Source organism: Monodon monoceros, unplaced genomic scaffold (assembly GCF_005190385.1).
Source record: "Monodon monoceros isolate NGI ecotype Baffin Bay Population unplaced genomic scaffold, NGI_Narwhal_1 Super_Scaffold_12, whole genome shotgun sequence".
Classification (NCBI taxonomy): domain Eukaryota; kingdom Metazoa; phylum Chordata; class Mammalia; order Artiodactyla; family Monodontidae; genus Monodon; species Monodon monoceros.
In genome coordinates, this window is record NW_021703768.1 from 110,698,207 (window position 1) to 110,711,966 (window position 13,760).

Consider the following 13,760-nt stretch of genomic DNA (forward strand, 5'->3'; position numbering starts at 1 on the left):
ATTTGGTGGTGTATATATGGCCATGCCACTCTCTCACTTTGTCCCAGCTTTCCCTTCCCCCTCCCCGTGTCCTCAAGTCCATTCTCTAGTAGGTCTGTGTATAGATAACTTTTTGAAATATATATATGTATGTATGTTTCTGTGTCTCCATTCATTTTTTTTTATGTTTTTCAGTTAAAATGTTTGAGGAACTGAAGGCAGAGCATTGAACAAATAAAGTCATTGTACACATGGGGCTTTCTACAGACAATAAACAAACGCAATGTCCAACGTGCGTGAATAGTCTAAAGAAAAATAATTTAGCGTAAGGGGTAAAGAGTGATTCAGCAATGGGAGTTAGAGAAGGTGATGTCATGCAACCTTTGTGTACATCTTGTTCCTTAAAAAGTGGAATCTTACTCTCTGTTCTGTTCCTCAGCTTGCTTTGTTCATTCCTCACTGTGTTTATGGACATCTTTTCCCATATCAGCACATGCAGATCCAATTCATTCTTTTCATGTATTATGTCATATGGATTACATGGATATTCCACAATTTATCCAACCAGTATCCTGTTGTTGAACAATTACATCATTTAACACAAAGATGGAATGAACAGATTTTTAAGCACTCACCCATGTTTCTGTAACATGACTTCCTAGAGGTAAAAGTGCTGGGTCAAAGGATATGTGTATTTTAAATTTTGATAGATTATACATTTTGCTCTTTTAAAAAATATATTTATTTATTTAGGCTGCCCCGGTCTTAGTTGCTGCATGCAGGATATTTTAGATGCAGCATGTGGACGCTTAGTTGCAACACGCGGACTTCGTAGTTGCGGCATGCATGTGGGATCTAGTTCCCTGACCAGGGATCGAACTCAGGCCCCCTGCATTGGGAGCGCAGAGTCTTAGTCACTGGACCACCAGGGAAGTCCCTATGGCTATTTTTTTTTTTTTTGCGGTTCGCGGGGCTCTCACTGTTGTGGCCTCTCCTGTTGTGGAGCACAGGCTCTGGACGCGCAGGCTCAGCGGCCATGGCTCACGGGCCCAGCCACTCCGCGGCATGTGGGATCTTCCCGGACCGGGGCACGAACCTGTGTCCCCTGCATCGGCAGGCAGACTCTCTACCACTGCACCACCAGGGAAGCCCTATCACTTCTTTATTGACTTGAAATGCCACTCCCTCATAACTAAATATGTACAAATTTAATTTGTTTGGACATTCTGTTTTCTTCCAAAGATCTGTTTGTGCCAGGATTTGTACTGCTTTAATTTCCATAATTTTATAGAATATTTTGATATCTGGTAGGGCAAGTCCCTCCTAAAAATTCTTCTTTTCCTCAGTTTTCTTTATTGCTCCTAGGTATTTATTTTTCTAGATGAACTTTATTCACAAACTTTCAAGTTTTCCACAAAACTATATTAAGATGTATTTGTCAGATAACTTTAAAAAAAAAATTTTTTTTTTTTTTGGTCACACTGTGCGGCTTGCAGGATCTTAGTTCCCTGACCTGGGATCAAACCCTGGCCCTTGGCATTGAAAGCGCAGAGTTCCTGGACCGCCAGGGAATTCCCATTTGTCAGCTAATTTTAAAAGAAATTGCACTGCAGGGACTTCCCTGGTGGTCCAGTGGTTAAGACTCCCCACTCCCAATGCAGGGGGCCCAGGTTCAACCCCAGGTCGGGGAACTAAGATCCCACATACCGCAACTAAGCCCGCATGCCGCAACTACTGAGCCCTTGCACTCTAGAGCCCATGCGCCACAACTAGAGAAGCCTGTGGGCTGCAATGAAGAGCCCTCGTGCCACAGCGAAGACCCAGAGCAGCTAAAATTAATTAATTAATTAATTTTAAAAAAAAGGAAGCAAATGGCTCAGGAAGAGCTTTAAAAAAATAAAAGAAATTGCACTACAGCAAATGTAAAATGGCAAGAGACAGAATAAGATATAACAAATAGAGAGGAGGAAGCAAATGACATTTTTTGTGATGATTTGGTTTGCACACCTGGAAAACCTACAAGAGTTAACTGAAAGCATCTAGATACAGGGGCCAGATACACACACACACACACACACACACACACACACACACACACACACACTACAATAATGTTTTGCTTTTTCAGGACTTCCCTGGTGGTCCAGCGGTTAAGAATCCGCCTTCCAATGCAGGGGACAAGGATTCAATCCCTGGTCAGGGAACTAAGATCCCACATGCAGGGCAACTAATCCCGTGCGCCGCAACTAAGACCCGACACAGCCAAAAAAAAAAAAAAATCTTTTTTTTCAACGGCAAGACCAAGCCAATGTAGCTCTTTCCCATTGAGGCTCATGGACTTGAGGGACTCACAACTTTGTCCAGAGGGCCCAGGCTAAAATTCAGACACTAAGTACTGTAAACCTTAATGGGTAGAAGCTGAAAAAAGTTTAAAACTCTTGTGAAAGCTGCAAGTAATTTCTAGCTGGCAAAAATGAATACTTTAGGAGGGAAGGGGGGAAGGGCAAGATAGAGGTAGGGGATTAAGAGGCACAAACTATTAGGTTTGCTACAAGGATATATTGTACGGGACTTCCCTAGTGGTCCAGTGGTTAAGAATCCACCTGCCAATGCAGGGGACATGGGTTCGATCCCTGGTCTGGAAAGATCCCACATGCCTCGGAGCAACTAAGCCCGTGCACCACAACTACTGAGGTTGCGTGCTGCAACTACTGAAGCCCGCGCCTACCCGTGCTCCACAACAACAGAAGCCACCACAATGAGAAGCCTGTGCACTGCAACGAAGAGTAGCCCCGACTCGCCACAACTAGAGAAAGCCCGCGTGCAGCAATGAAGACACAACGCAGCCCCCCCCCCCAAAAAAAGGATATATTGTACAACAGGAGGAATATAGAAAATACTTTATAATAAGTATAAATGGAATATAACCTTCAAAATTTGTGAATCACTATACTGTACACCTGTAACATATAATATTGTATATCAACTATACGTCAATTAAAAAGAAGGAAAAAAAATGAACACTACTAAGACTTAAGCAGACTATCCTTTTATCCTAGGAAAGCTTCCACCAAGTGTCTTATAGTTATGTAAGATGTGGGGGGAAGGGGGGTTGGGATGAATTGGGAGATTGGGATTGACACATATACACTAATATGTATAGAACAAATAACTAATAAGAACCTGCTGTATAGCACAGGGAACTCTACTTCACATCACTGAACAGTAGAAACTAACACAACATTGTAAAACAACTATACCCTAATAAAAAAAAATTAAAAAACAAAAAAAAGAAAAGGAAACTGAAATTGAAAGACTGGTTTTGAGAATTAAACCTTACCTCAGCTAATGATTTTAATTGACACTATGCTGCTGTGAAACAAAGTTGGATTTATTTCATAACTCAATGTTAGAAAACAGTAGGAGACATAGACAAAAGGCACATTTTATTATGTGGTATTTATTTTCCATGATATATTCATTTTGGGACAATACACTTTTTTAAAGCTTTATTGAGGTTTGGTATACAATAACTTGCATATATTTATAGTGTATGAAGATGAGATTTGATATTTATAAAATATTTTATATATTATAAGCTTTTTATAAGGCTGAAATCATCACCACAATCATGATCATGAACATATCTATCACCACCAAAAGTTTCTTAATGCAACACTGTAATTCCTGATTACCACCCCTCTGTCACCATCCTTCAGAAACCACTGATCAAGCTTTTTGTCACTGTAGATACTTTGCAATGGGTTAAAATTTATAAGAATGGAATAATACAGTGTTCTTTTTAATAATGCTTTTTTCACTCAATCATATTGAGATCCACCCAAGTTATTACAATTATAGTTTAATTCTTAATGCTAACTTGTACTCAACTTTATTGCTATTCGACAACTTGCTTATCCATTAACTTGTTGATGTGCCATAGAGCATGCCCAGTTGTTGGTTGTTATAAATAAAGCTATGAACTTTTGACTAAAAAAAAAAAAAAAGATGTGGGGGAAAGGTGGATGTAAAAGGATGGATGTGCTGGAGGGAGATTTGCATCTCTCTGAACTGGGTTGCTTTTGGTCAGGATGGTTGTTTCCTGCCCTGACCCTGATCGGTTCATGAGCATCTGTGGTTAAGAGAGCTGAGCACAGAACATAGCTTGCCACCTCATGAGCAGGGAAACGATACACTCCACAGGGACCTGTGCTTAGAAAAGTCCCACACTTGGCTTAATGCTTTGCTATTGCTGTCTTGAAATTCTTAATAACTTTTGAACAGGGAGTCTCACATTTTAATTTTGTACTTGGGCTCTATATATTATGTAGCTGATCCTGTTACCAAGTCCAAGCTCACTCTGCTCGCCGCACGGCATGCCAATAAATCGGGAGATGAGGTGTTGAGGCAAGGAACAGCGACTGTATTCGGAAAGCCGGCACACCAAGAAGACTGCAGACTAGGGTCTCCCAAAAACCATCTTATCGGGGTCTGGATGCCAGTTTCTTTTATAGAACAGAGAGGGGGAGGAGGTGAGGAAGTAAAGTAAAAAGGTCGTTAGTTTTATCTGGCTTGGCCATCATCAGGAAGGGGATGTGTTAATTTCTTCTTTTCTGCAGCCATTCACAGGTGGGCAGGGTCAGATTGTCTCCCTGTGACCTGAACAAAGGCACTTTAACATTCAGGCAGAGGAGCAGGGTTCCCTGTGGCAGGTCATTATGTATGATTATAATAACAAAAGCAACAGAGAGCAAAGGTTACAGTTAAAGAAACAGATCCAACATGGAGTCCGATTTAGTTCTTCCCTGTTACAATCCTGCACCAGAAGTTGGTGAATGTGTTTTCATAAGAATGTGAGACTAACCACAATGGAAACTAGTTCCACCAGCATCAGGAAGAGGGGAGAGAACAGATCCACCAACTTTAAAGGTTTTTGCCCTTTCATTATGTTTTACAACTAGTTATTGCAACTATTCAGGAAAAAGTGCTGTAAAATTGAACCCTGGTGCAAAATCAAATGTGGGTTCTTCCTTCATATGCCTTTGCGTACCACAAAAAGAGCTCTTCTCCTTCCAGTAGGATAAGAGAATTTGACTAACTTGGTTAAGTAAGGGAGAGGTTCAGAGCAGGGAGACCATTTGTTTTGTAAAGGGGAGTGGCCATGCAAGGGGACTGGTGGAAAGCCATTTGGGCCTCTGTGGATATGAGGCTCTGGTTCTCCAAATGAAAAAAAGGATGGCCCTTCCATCTACCTCTGGGCTTGTGGGTGAGAGTGGTACCTAAAGCTCCCTGGAGTGGGCTAAGAGCTGCCTTCCTCAATTATTTCCACTTTCCAAGGGGGCTTGAAAACTAAATACTCAAAAATTGTTTCGTATTCTCTCATCTTCATACACAGCTGCTTGGGTCCTTGGGCCTTGATGACATGCCTTGCTGTGATATAAAGCTGTGTGCTTTTGAGTCCAGGATTTGCTGGTTTAGGAGAAACGGAAGTTGACATGCTGAGAGAAGTAGAGAAGAGAGACAGAAAGACCTACCTAGACTTGATTGCCTTTTCCTTTGATTCTTTGGGTTATCACAGCCTTCCTTCAGTAAATCTCTTTTGTGATGAAGATGGTTCAAGTCAAGTTTCTGTGCCTTGCCCCCAGAGGATCCCCATTTTACAAATTAAGGGACTGAGACTCAGACCTCTTTGTTAAGTGATTTATCCAAGGCCCACTGCCCTGAGCTTTTTCCATTATACAACTCTCCTTCCCCTCTAGCCAGTTTTGTTTATAGTCAGCCCTCCTTATCTGCAGGTTGGGTACCTATGGATTCAATCAACCATAGAACGAAAATATTTGGGAAAAAAATTCCAGAAAGTTCCAAAAAGCAAAACTTGAATTTGCACTGGCAACTGTTTACATAGTATTTACATGTATTTACAATGCTATATTTATATAGCATTTACATTTATATAAATGTATAAATGCATAAATTTATACATTTATAATGTATAAATTTATATAAATGTATATATTTATATAGCATTTACATTGTATTAGGTATTACAAATAATCTAGAAATGATTTAAAGTACACAGGAGGATGTGTGTAGGTTTTATGCAAATACTGCACTGGTTTGTATAAGGAACTTGAGCATCCACGGATTTTTCAGGAGCGTTGGGAAGTGTCCTGGAACCAAGCCCCTGAGGATACTGAGGAATGACTGTATTTTGAGATAATATAGAACGAATTCCCTTATATCTTTTAGGATTCAATTGCAAGAAACACAAAACAAAACTTTGGCTAAATAAACAAAGAATTTATTAGTAGTTTATTGGCTGGCTCATAATTTAGAAAGAGGAAGTACAGCCTTGAGAAGGCCTTGAACCAGAAAAGTCCAGATCTTAGTCATAGGAGCTTGTGTGCTACCTTTTTAGGCAATTGTCAGCAGATGATCAGGTCCAACCCCCTGTGGTACCTGTGTGCCTCATCTCAACAGTGAAGTTCCCTTGTAGGAGTCTGCTTGGCTTCTTAGTGAGATGTGCCCATCCCTCTGGTGGGGGGTGGGATCCCACAGTTAGCAAGCCACCAGAATGAAGAAGATCAGAGGAATACTTTAAGGAATGAATGCTGAGCAGAAAAAACAAAAGCTGTACATTATATCCTATAACAGGACCTCTTCATAAGATATTTCCATGTAAAATTTTTCACAAGTAGACAACAGTGGGAGAGGTAACGTGTTTTACAAAGGCCTACAGGTGGCCAAACATTTAGAAATGTCATATAGGAACTTCCCTGGTGGTCCAGTGGGTAACACTCCGTGCTCCCAGGCCCGGGTTCGACCCCTGGTTGGGGAACTAGATCCTGCATGCATGCCACAACTAAGAGCTCACATGTCACAATTAAAAGATCCTGTGTGGGGAGATCAGCTCGGTGCTTTGTGACCACCTAGAGGGGTGGGATAGGGAGGGTGGGAGGGAGGGAGATGCAAGAGGGAAGAGATATGGGAACATATGTATATGGATAACTGATTCACTTTGTTATAAAGCAGAGACTAACACACCATTGTAAAGCAATTATACGCCAATAAAGATGTAAAAAAAAAAAAAAAGATCCTGTGTGCTACAACTAAGACCCAGCGCAGCAAAAATAAATAAATAAATATTTAAATATTTTTTTAAAAATAGAAATGTCATATAGCAAAAACAAAGGAAACTAGCTGAAATGAAAATACCCATTCAGCTCTCTTTCTCTCTCCCTTTTCTGGTGAGGATGATAAACTTCTGTGCTCTAAATCCAAACATTTTAATTGCAAGGTCAGATATATGATGGTTGATTTATTAAAGTTCATGTGAAATTCGGAATGATGATCTAATATTTCTTCCAGACATACCCTCATTCATCGAATGTCTCTGGCTGCCCACCCCCTCTAGTGTACCTTTCCTGCGATGTGGGTCCTGAAGCAAAAATGACTTTATCCCGGTTTGAGCTCGAGTCTTGAAACCACACCCCTCCTGCCTTTATTAAAACACAAATGATCCATTTTCATTACGGAAAAACTTAAAATAGAGATTGAGAAAACAATGCATGTTACTTTCCACTATCTACAGATAGAGATGTTTGAGGTTTTCTTTTTTAAAAAAAATAAATTTATTTATTTATTTTTGGCTGTGTTGGGTCTTTGTTGCTGTGCGCAGGCTTTCTCTAGTTGCAGCGAGAGGGGGCTACTCTTTGTTGCGGTGCGTGGGCCCGTGGGCTCCAGTAATTGCGGCTCGTGAGCTCTAGAGCACAGGCTCAGTAGTTGTGGCACACGGGCTTAGCCGCTCTGCGGCATGTGGGATCTTCCTGGACCAGGGCTCGAACCCGTGTCCCCTGCATTGGCAGGCAGATTCTTAACCACTGCACCACCAGGGAAGTCCCACAACTGAAACTTAACTAATTCTAACACATTTTAAAATATCATGGACAATGTTTCTGGAGAATTTTATTTATTTATTTATTTAGCTGTGTCGGGTCTTAGCTGCAGCATGTGGGATTTAGTTGATGTGGCACGCAAACTCTTAGTTGTCACAGAATTATTTCTAGACACAATTATTTCTTAAGTTTTTGACTTTTAAAGAAAAGTTTTACTTCTGGTAAATGTAAAAAATATGGAAAAACACAGAATTTACTTTTAGGTCCTTATGTGTATATAGATTAAACATTTGTAAAAATTTAGTATTGTCTATGAATGTATACCTTAAGGTTTAAAAAATATGAAGTGAGTAATATTTTACCATACCAAACACTCCTTTCTGTGATAGATAAAACAACTGATAAAAGCTTTTTAAATTTTTTTCCACGTTACTAGTGCTACTAGTGAAAAAACCCAAACTGGCCAAAATACTTAAAAATAAATACCTCTAAATCATTTTTCATTAGAATGCTAATCAGAAAAATACTAAATCAAGATCCAGTTTATTTGGTGTCTAAAGCAAAAAAGAAAATAGTAATTACACTTTTTTTTAATGAATAAGAGTGGCAAGATAGCCTCTTTCTAAAAAAAGCAGGTACATCCTAAGAGCACTTAAATTTTTTGTGAGAAGCACTTTGTATAAGCACCAGTTCAAGTTCAAGACGGCTCTGGAGTTGTCAACAGATCCTTTTCTTGTACTTGCTATGGGTAAATTTGCTATAAAGATTTTTTTTTGCACCATCTGGTTTTTAGCAATCTTTTGATAATTTGGAAAATTTGAATCAACTCCAGACATTGTTAAGAGTTGCTTCAAATTTCCAAGTATTACCAGCATTTGTAAATCTTCTCCATTTTAGGTATTACACACCTTTCCATTCATTACATGTTGAACCAGGATTATTTTTGTGACAAAACATTTATGCCCTGTCTCTGCATTTTAAAAATTCTAACTGTTGGGAGTTCCCTGTGGTCTAGTGGTTAGGATTCAGCGCATTCACTGCCATGGTCTGGGTTCAATCCCTGGCTGGGGAACTGAGATCCTGCAAGGTACATGTCATGGCCAAACAAACAAACAAACAGAAAAACTACCTATTCTGTTTCTTTTCCATTTTCTTCAGTGAAGTTTCATGAATCCATTTAAAAATAGATGTCGTGAAGGGCTTTTTTTGGGAGGTATAATTGACACATATTACTTTCAGGTGTACAACATAATGATTTGTATTTTTATATAGTGCTAAATGATCACCCCAGTAAGTCTGTTTAGTATCCATATGAAGGGCTTTTTATCATTGATAAATCCTCAAAGTGAATTTTTTTTTCCTTTTTGGCTGTGCTGCGCAGCTTGCAGGATCTCAATTCCCCGACCAGGGATTGAACCCGGGCAACAGCAGTGAAAGCCTGAAATCCTAACCACTAGGCCTCCGGGGAACTCCCTCAAAGTGAATTTTAATCCCAATAATTTTTACATGAAGATATTTATTGCATTTAGAAAGTGGGGTTGTTTTTAACTTAATCTCTGATTTTATTCTTTTTAAAAAAAATTAATTATTTTATTTTTGGCTGCGTTGGGTCTTCGTTGCTGCACGAGGGCTTTCTCTAGTCGCAGCGAGTGGGCGCTGCTCTTTGTTGCGGTGCACGGGCTTCTCATTGCGGTGGCTTCTCTTGTTGCGGAGCACGGGCTCTAGGCACACAGGCTTCAGTAGTTGTGGCTCACAGGCTTCAGTAATTGTGGCACTTGGGGTTAGTTGCTCCGTGGCATATGGGATCTTCCTGCACCAGGGATCAAACCCACGTCCCCTGCATTGGCAGGCAGATTCTTAACCACTGCGACACCAGGGAAGTCCCTTCATTCTGTTTTCGACAACTTTTTTCAAAGTACTTGCCACTTCTCCCATTCTCCCTCAAAGCCAAATTTGCCTTAATGTGGGCTAGAGGTCACAGAAATCCCTGCTCCCACCATCTAAGAGCTTTAAGGCTTGAAGGTATATGAATCAGTATGGTAAGAAAATAGCCCATTGTAATAAAGTTCCAGGGAAATTTGATTCCAAAGAAGCAAATATAGACTAGAAGTCTTAGAATCTAAAGAACATCGAAGAGTTCTGAAATTCCTCACTGCTCCATTTCACCAGGCCAACTGCAGAAAAAGCACAGAAGCCCCATCCTGTGAAGGATCAGGATTCTAACTTGTATTGATAGTTAGCTAGATTTAATTTAATCACAGGTTATTTAATCAGGCTGCTATTGGTGAAATATTTTGTGGTTTCCTTCTTTTTCCCTGCCATTAAAATCGTAACCCAGTTGTCACCTAGAGGCTTCAGTGCACTTAGAGAATTGGGTAAACCTGGCTTTGATATCCAGGGTCTGGGGTAATTCAAAGACTACTCTACTCTTCTAGTGGTTTAATTCCTCTTAGGTTCCTGCCCCAGGTCACACCTGGTTATGAAGTTGCATTCCCCTTTCATGTGCCCACCAGAAATCCCGTCACACCAAGTGGCTCATGATTTTACTGAAGATTTATGGGCTGCTGTAAAGGGTGGTCACATTGTAGATGACATGACCACTCTCTCTCTCTGTGGCAATCAATGACTTCTCTCATTTCCTCTCAGATCCAGTTCCTTCTGCCCTTCCAAACTCCCACAGTCCCTACACATTACCTTGTGAAGCTCTCTGGAAAGTGAAGTATAGTAAATGCCCTCCCCTATATATATAATGTTTATTTCAAAGCCCACCCAGGACTATCTGGATTCCTCAGTGCTCTAGGATTCTGGGACAACATCTTGTTCCACTGCATCAACACTGTGAGACATGTTGTGGGGTGCCTTTCCAGCTCATGATGACAGTCTTCTGAGACTGGGATTAGTGACCCTGTATTCTCAGGTATACCTGACTGAACCAGCTTGACTGATCCAAGCTGGACCATTACCTGGGAATTTTATAATAGAACTGAAGGTCTTCAGTTTTCATCTCTGCATAGGGCTGGACTTGAAACATGTACATTCGGAGCTGACAGGCAGCCAGTACATGAAGAGAGAGAAATTGGGTCTACAGAGAAAGAAGTATATTAAGATACCTTTAGCTTCAAATAATAGAAATCTGGAATCAAAAGGTTTTATACTTGCCTGAGTGTGTCTGTAAGGTTCTCTGTTGACTGTCCCTGTTTCTCTAGTCTATGCTGATGGGTCTCTGGGCTAATACCCACTATGTGGCACATGTCCAGGATAGATGTCCTTGGAGGACCCCTCTGGGCCTCCTACTCCATAGTTCCCCGATGAGGGGATCCCAGCTCCAGCTTGACCATTCCTTCTCAACTGCTGCCTCCTGTTGCAAGGGTCTCTCCCAGCCAGCAGCTTCTTGGGTAGGATCTGGTGAAACAGTCCAAGTTCAGCCACCTCTTCTAACGTGCAGTAGATCCAGGGGGAATACTTATTTCCTTGTCGCACCATATTACTTTCCTCTCTTGGTCCCTTCATATAGCTTGCTGTCTTCAGTTTTCTTTTCTTTTGTTCATATTTGCCCCTCCTTTGTTCAAAGGGGGAAACTGGCTAGCATGCTGCCTCAGCAAATGGCCAACTAAGGCATGGAATGGAGGTCCCCCCTCCCTACGTACCTCTCTCCAGTCTTTACAAGAGCCTCCCTTCTCATTTGTTTTCCCTGGAGAGAGAGCACCTTCTGCCCCTCTCCTGCTGGGAAGAGAAAATCCCTTCTCATCATGAAGTAATTCTGCACTCCCCGCAAAGCAAATCACCAAGTGCCCTTCACTCCTCCTCACTTCTACAGAGACCTGGAAGGGTGGGGTGGTTGGAGTAGGGAGGAGGCTGGTAATGTCTAGCCTGTTTCTGCTTAGTCTCTTGGGGAGTTGCCTGGCTCCAATTACTGGCAATTTTCTTAAGGGTGTAGGTTAGTTTTCACTTCTTTGTTCTCACCTGTGGGCCCTAATCACTAATTCTGGGACAACTGGGAAAAATCTCACACAATATCCTATTAGAGCAACAACAGTAACGACCACCTCTAATATTTCTTGAGCGTATGCTCTGTGTCAGGTAATGTACATTTTATAATAACTGTCTTATTTATGTGTCACATCAATCTTATGAGGTAGGTCCTATTATTTCCCCCATTTTGTAGGTGAGGAAACTGAGGCTTGTAGACTATAAGCCACTTGGAACTGGTATTCAAGCCCAGGCTGTAGGGTTAAGTAGTCTACTATACTCCCTCTCTTGTATACACAGGGGAAGCATGCTTGCCCATCATTTTGTAAGGATATATTCCTTGAAGTAGAACTCTTGTCACAGAGTATGCACACTTTTCCCAAAATGCTCTCTAGAACGACAGAACCAGATCATATTTTCCCTGATACCTTTGCCAGTAAGGTGTATTGCAGTTTGTTTTATATCATATAATATTGTTTTTCCAATATGCTATAAAGAATAGAATTTCACTGTTGTTTTAATTAACATTTTAAAAAGTCCCAGGTGAAGTTGAACATTTTATGTTTATTTGTCATTTGTACTTCTTTCTTTTAAACCATTTTATTTTATTTTTTTGGCTGCACCATGTGGCTTGTGGGACCTTACTTATTATTTAGTGAACTTTGTTTTCTAATCTTTGGTCCATTTTTTATGATTGACTTACGACAAGTATGTATATATAAAGAATATTTGATGTCACATACCTTTTTTTAAAAAAAAATATTTATTTTGACTGCACTGAATCTTAGCTGTGGCACGTGGGATCTTTAATGTGGCATGCAGGATCTTTTAGTTGTGGCATGTAGGCTCATAGTTGCAGCATGCGGGATTCTTAGTTGCAGCATGCATGTGGGATCTAGTTCCCCGACCAGGAATTGAACCTGGGCCCCCTGCATTGGGAGCGCAGAGTCTTACCCACTGGACCATCAGGGAAGTCCCTGATGTCACATATCTTAAGGATATTTCTTCCCAAGTTGTTGTCAAAGAATAAAATTTTTTATTGTGGGAAAGTATACAAAACATCAAATTCATCATTTTAACCATTTGTAGGTATACAATTGAATGGCATTAAGTATATTCACAATGTCAGGCAATCATTACCACTATCCATTTCCAGAACATTTTTTATCATCCCTAATAGAAACTGTGTACCTAGGAATTCCCTGGCAGTCCAATGGTTAGGACTCGGTGCTTTCACTGCCGAGGGCGCAGGTTCAATCCCTGATCAGGGAATTAAGATCCAGCAAGCCGGGACTTCCCTGGTGGCACAGTGCTTAAGAATCCACCTGCCAATGCAGGGGACACGGGTCCGAACCCTGGTCTGGGAAGATCCCACATGCTGTGGAGCAACTAAGCCTGTGCTCTAGAGTCTGTGCTCTAGAGCCCGTGAGCCACAACTGCTGAGCCCACATGCTACAACTACTGAAGCCCACGTGCCTAGAGCCCGTGCTTGCAACAAGAGAAGCCACCGCAATGAGAAGCCTGTGCACCACAAGGAAGAGTAGCCCCCGCTCACCACAACTAGAGAAAGCCCCCGCGCGGCAATGAAGACCCAACACAGCCAAAAATAAATAAATAAATTCATTAAAAAAAAAAAAAAGATCAAGCAAGCCTCACCGGCGCGGCCGAAAACAAGCAAACAAAAACAACAGAGGGCTTCCCTGGTGGCACAGTAGTTGAGAGTCTGCCTGCCGATGTGGGGGACGCGGGTTCGGGCCCCGGTCCGGGAGGATCCCATATGCTGCAGAGCAACTGGGCCCGTGAGCCACAACTGCTGAGCCTGCGCGTCTGGAGCCTGTGCTCCACAACAAGGGAGTCCGTGATAGTGACAGGCCCGTGCACCGTGATGAGGAGTGGCCCCCACTTGCCACAGCTGGG

General features: G+C 41.4%; 1 non-coding gene across 1 annotated transcript; it reads right to left on the reverse strand.

Moving 5' to 3' along the window:
• Positions 1-12,742: 12,742 nt before the first annotated feature.
• On the reverse strand, positions 12,743-12,815 carry TRNAG-CCC. The gene has a single exon. It is a non-coding gene; the product is annotated as a tRNA-Gly (tRNA).
• Positions 12,816-13,760: the final 945 nt, after the last annotated feature.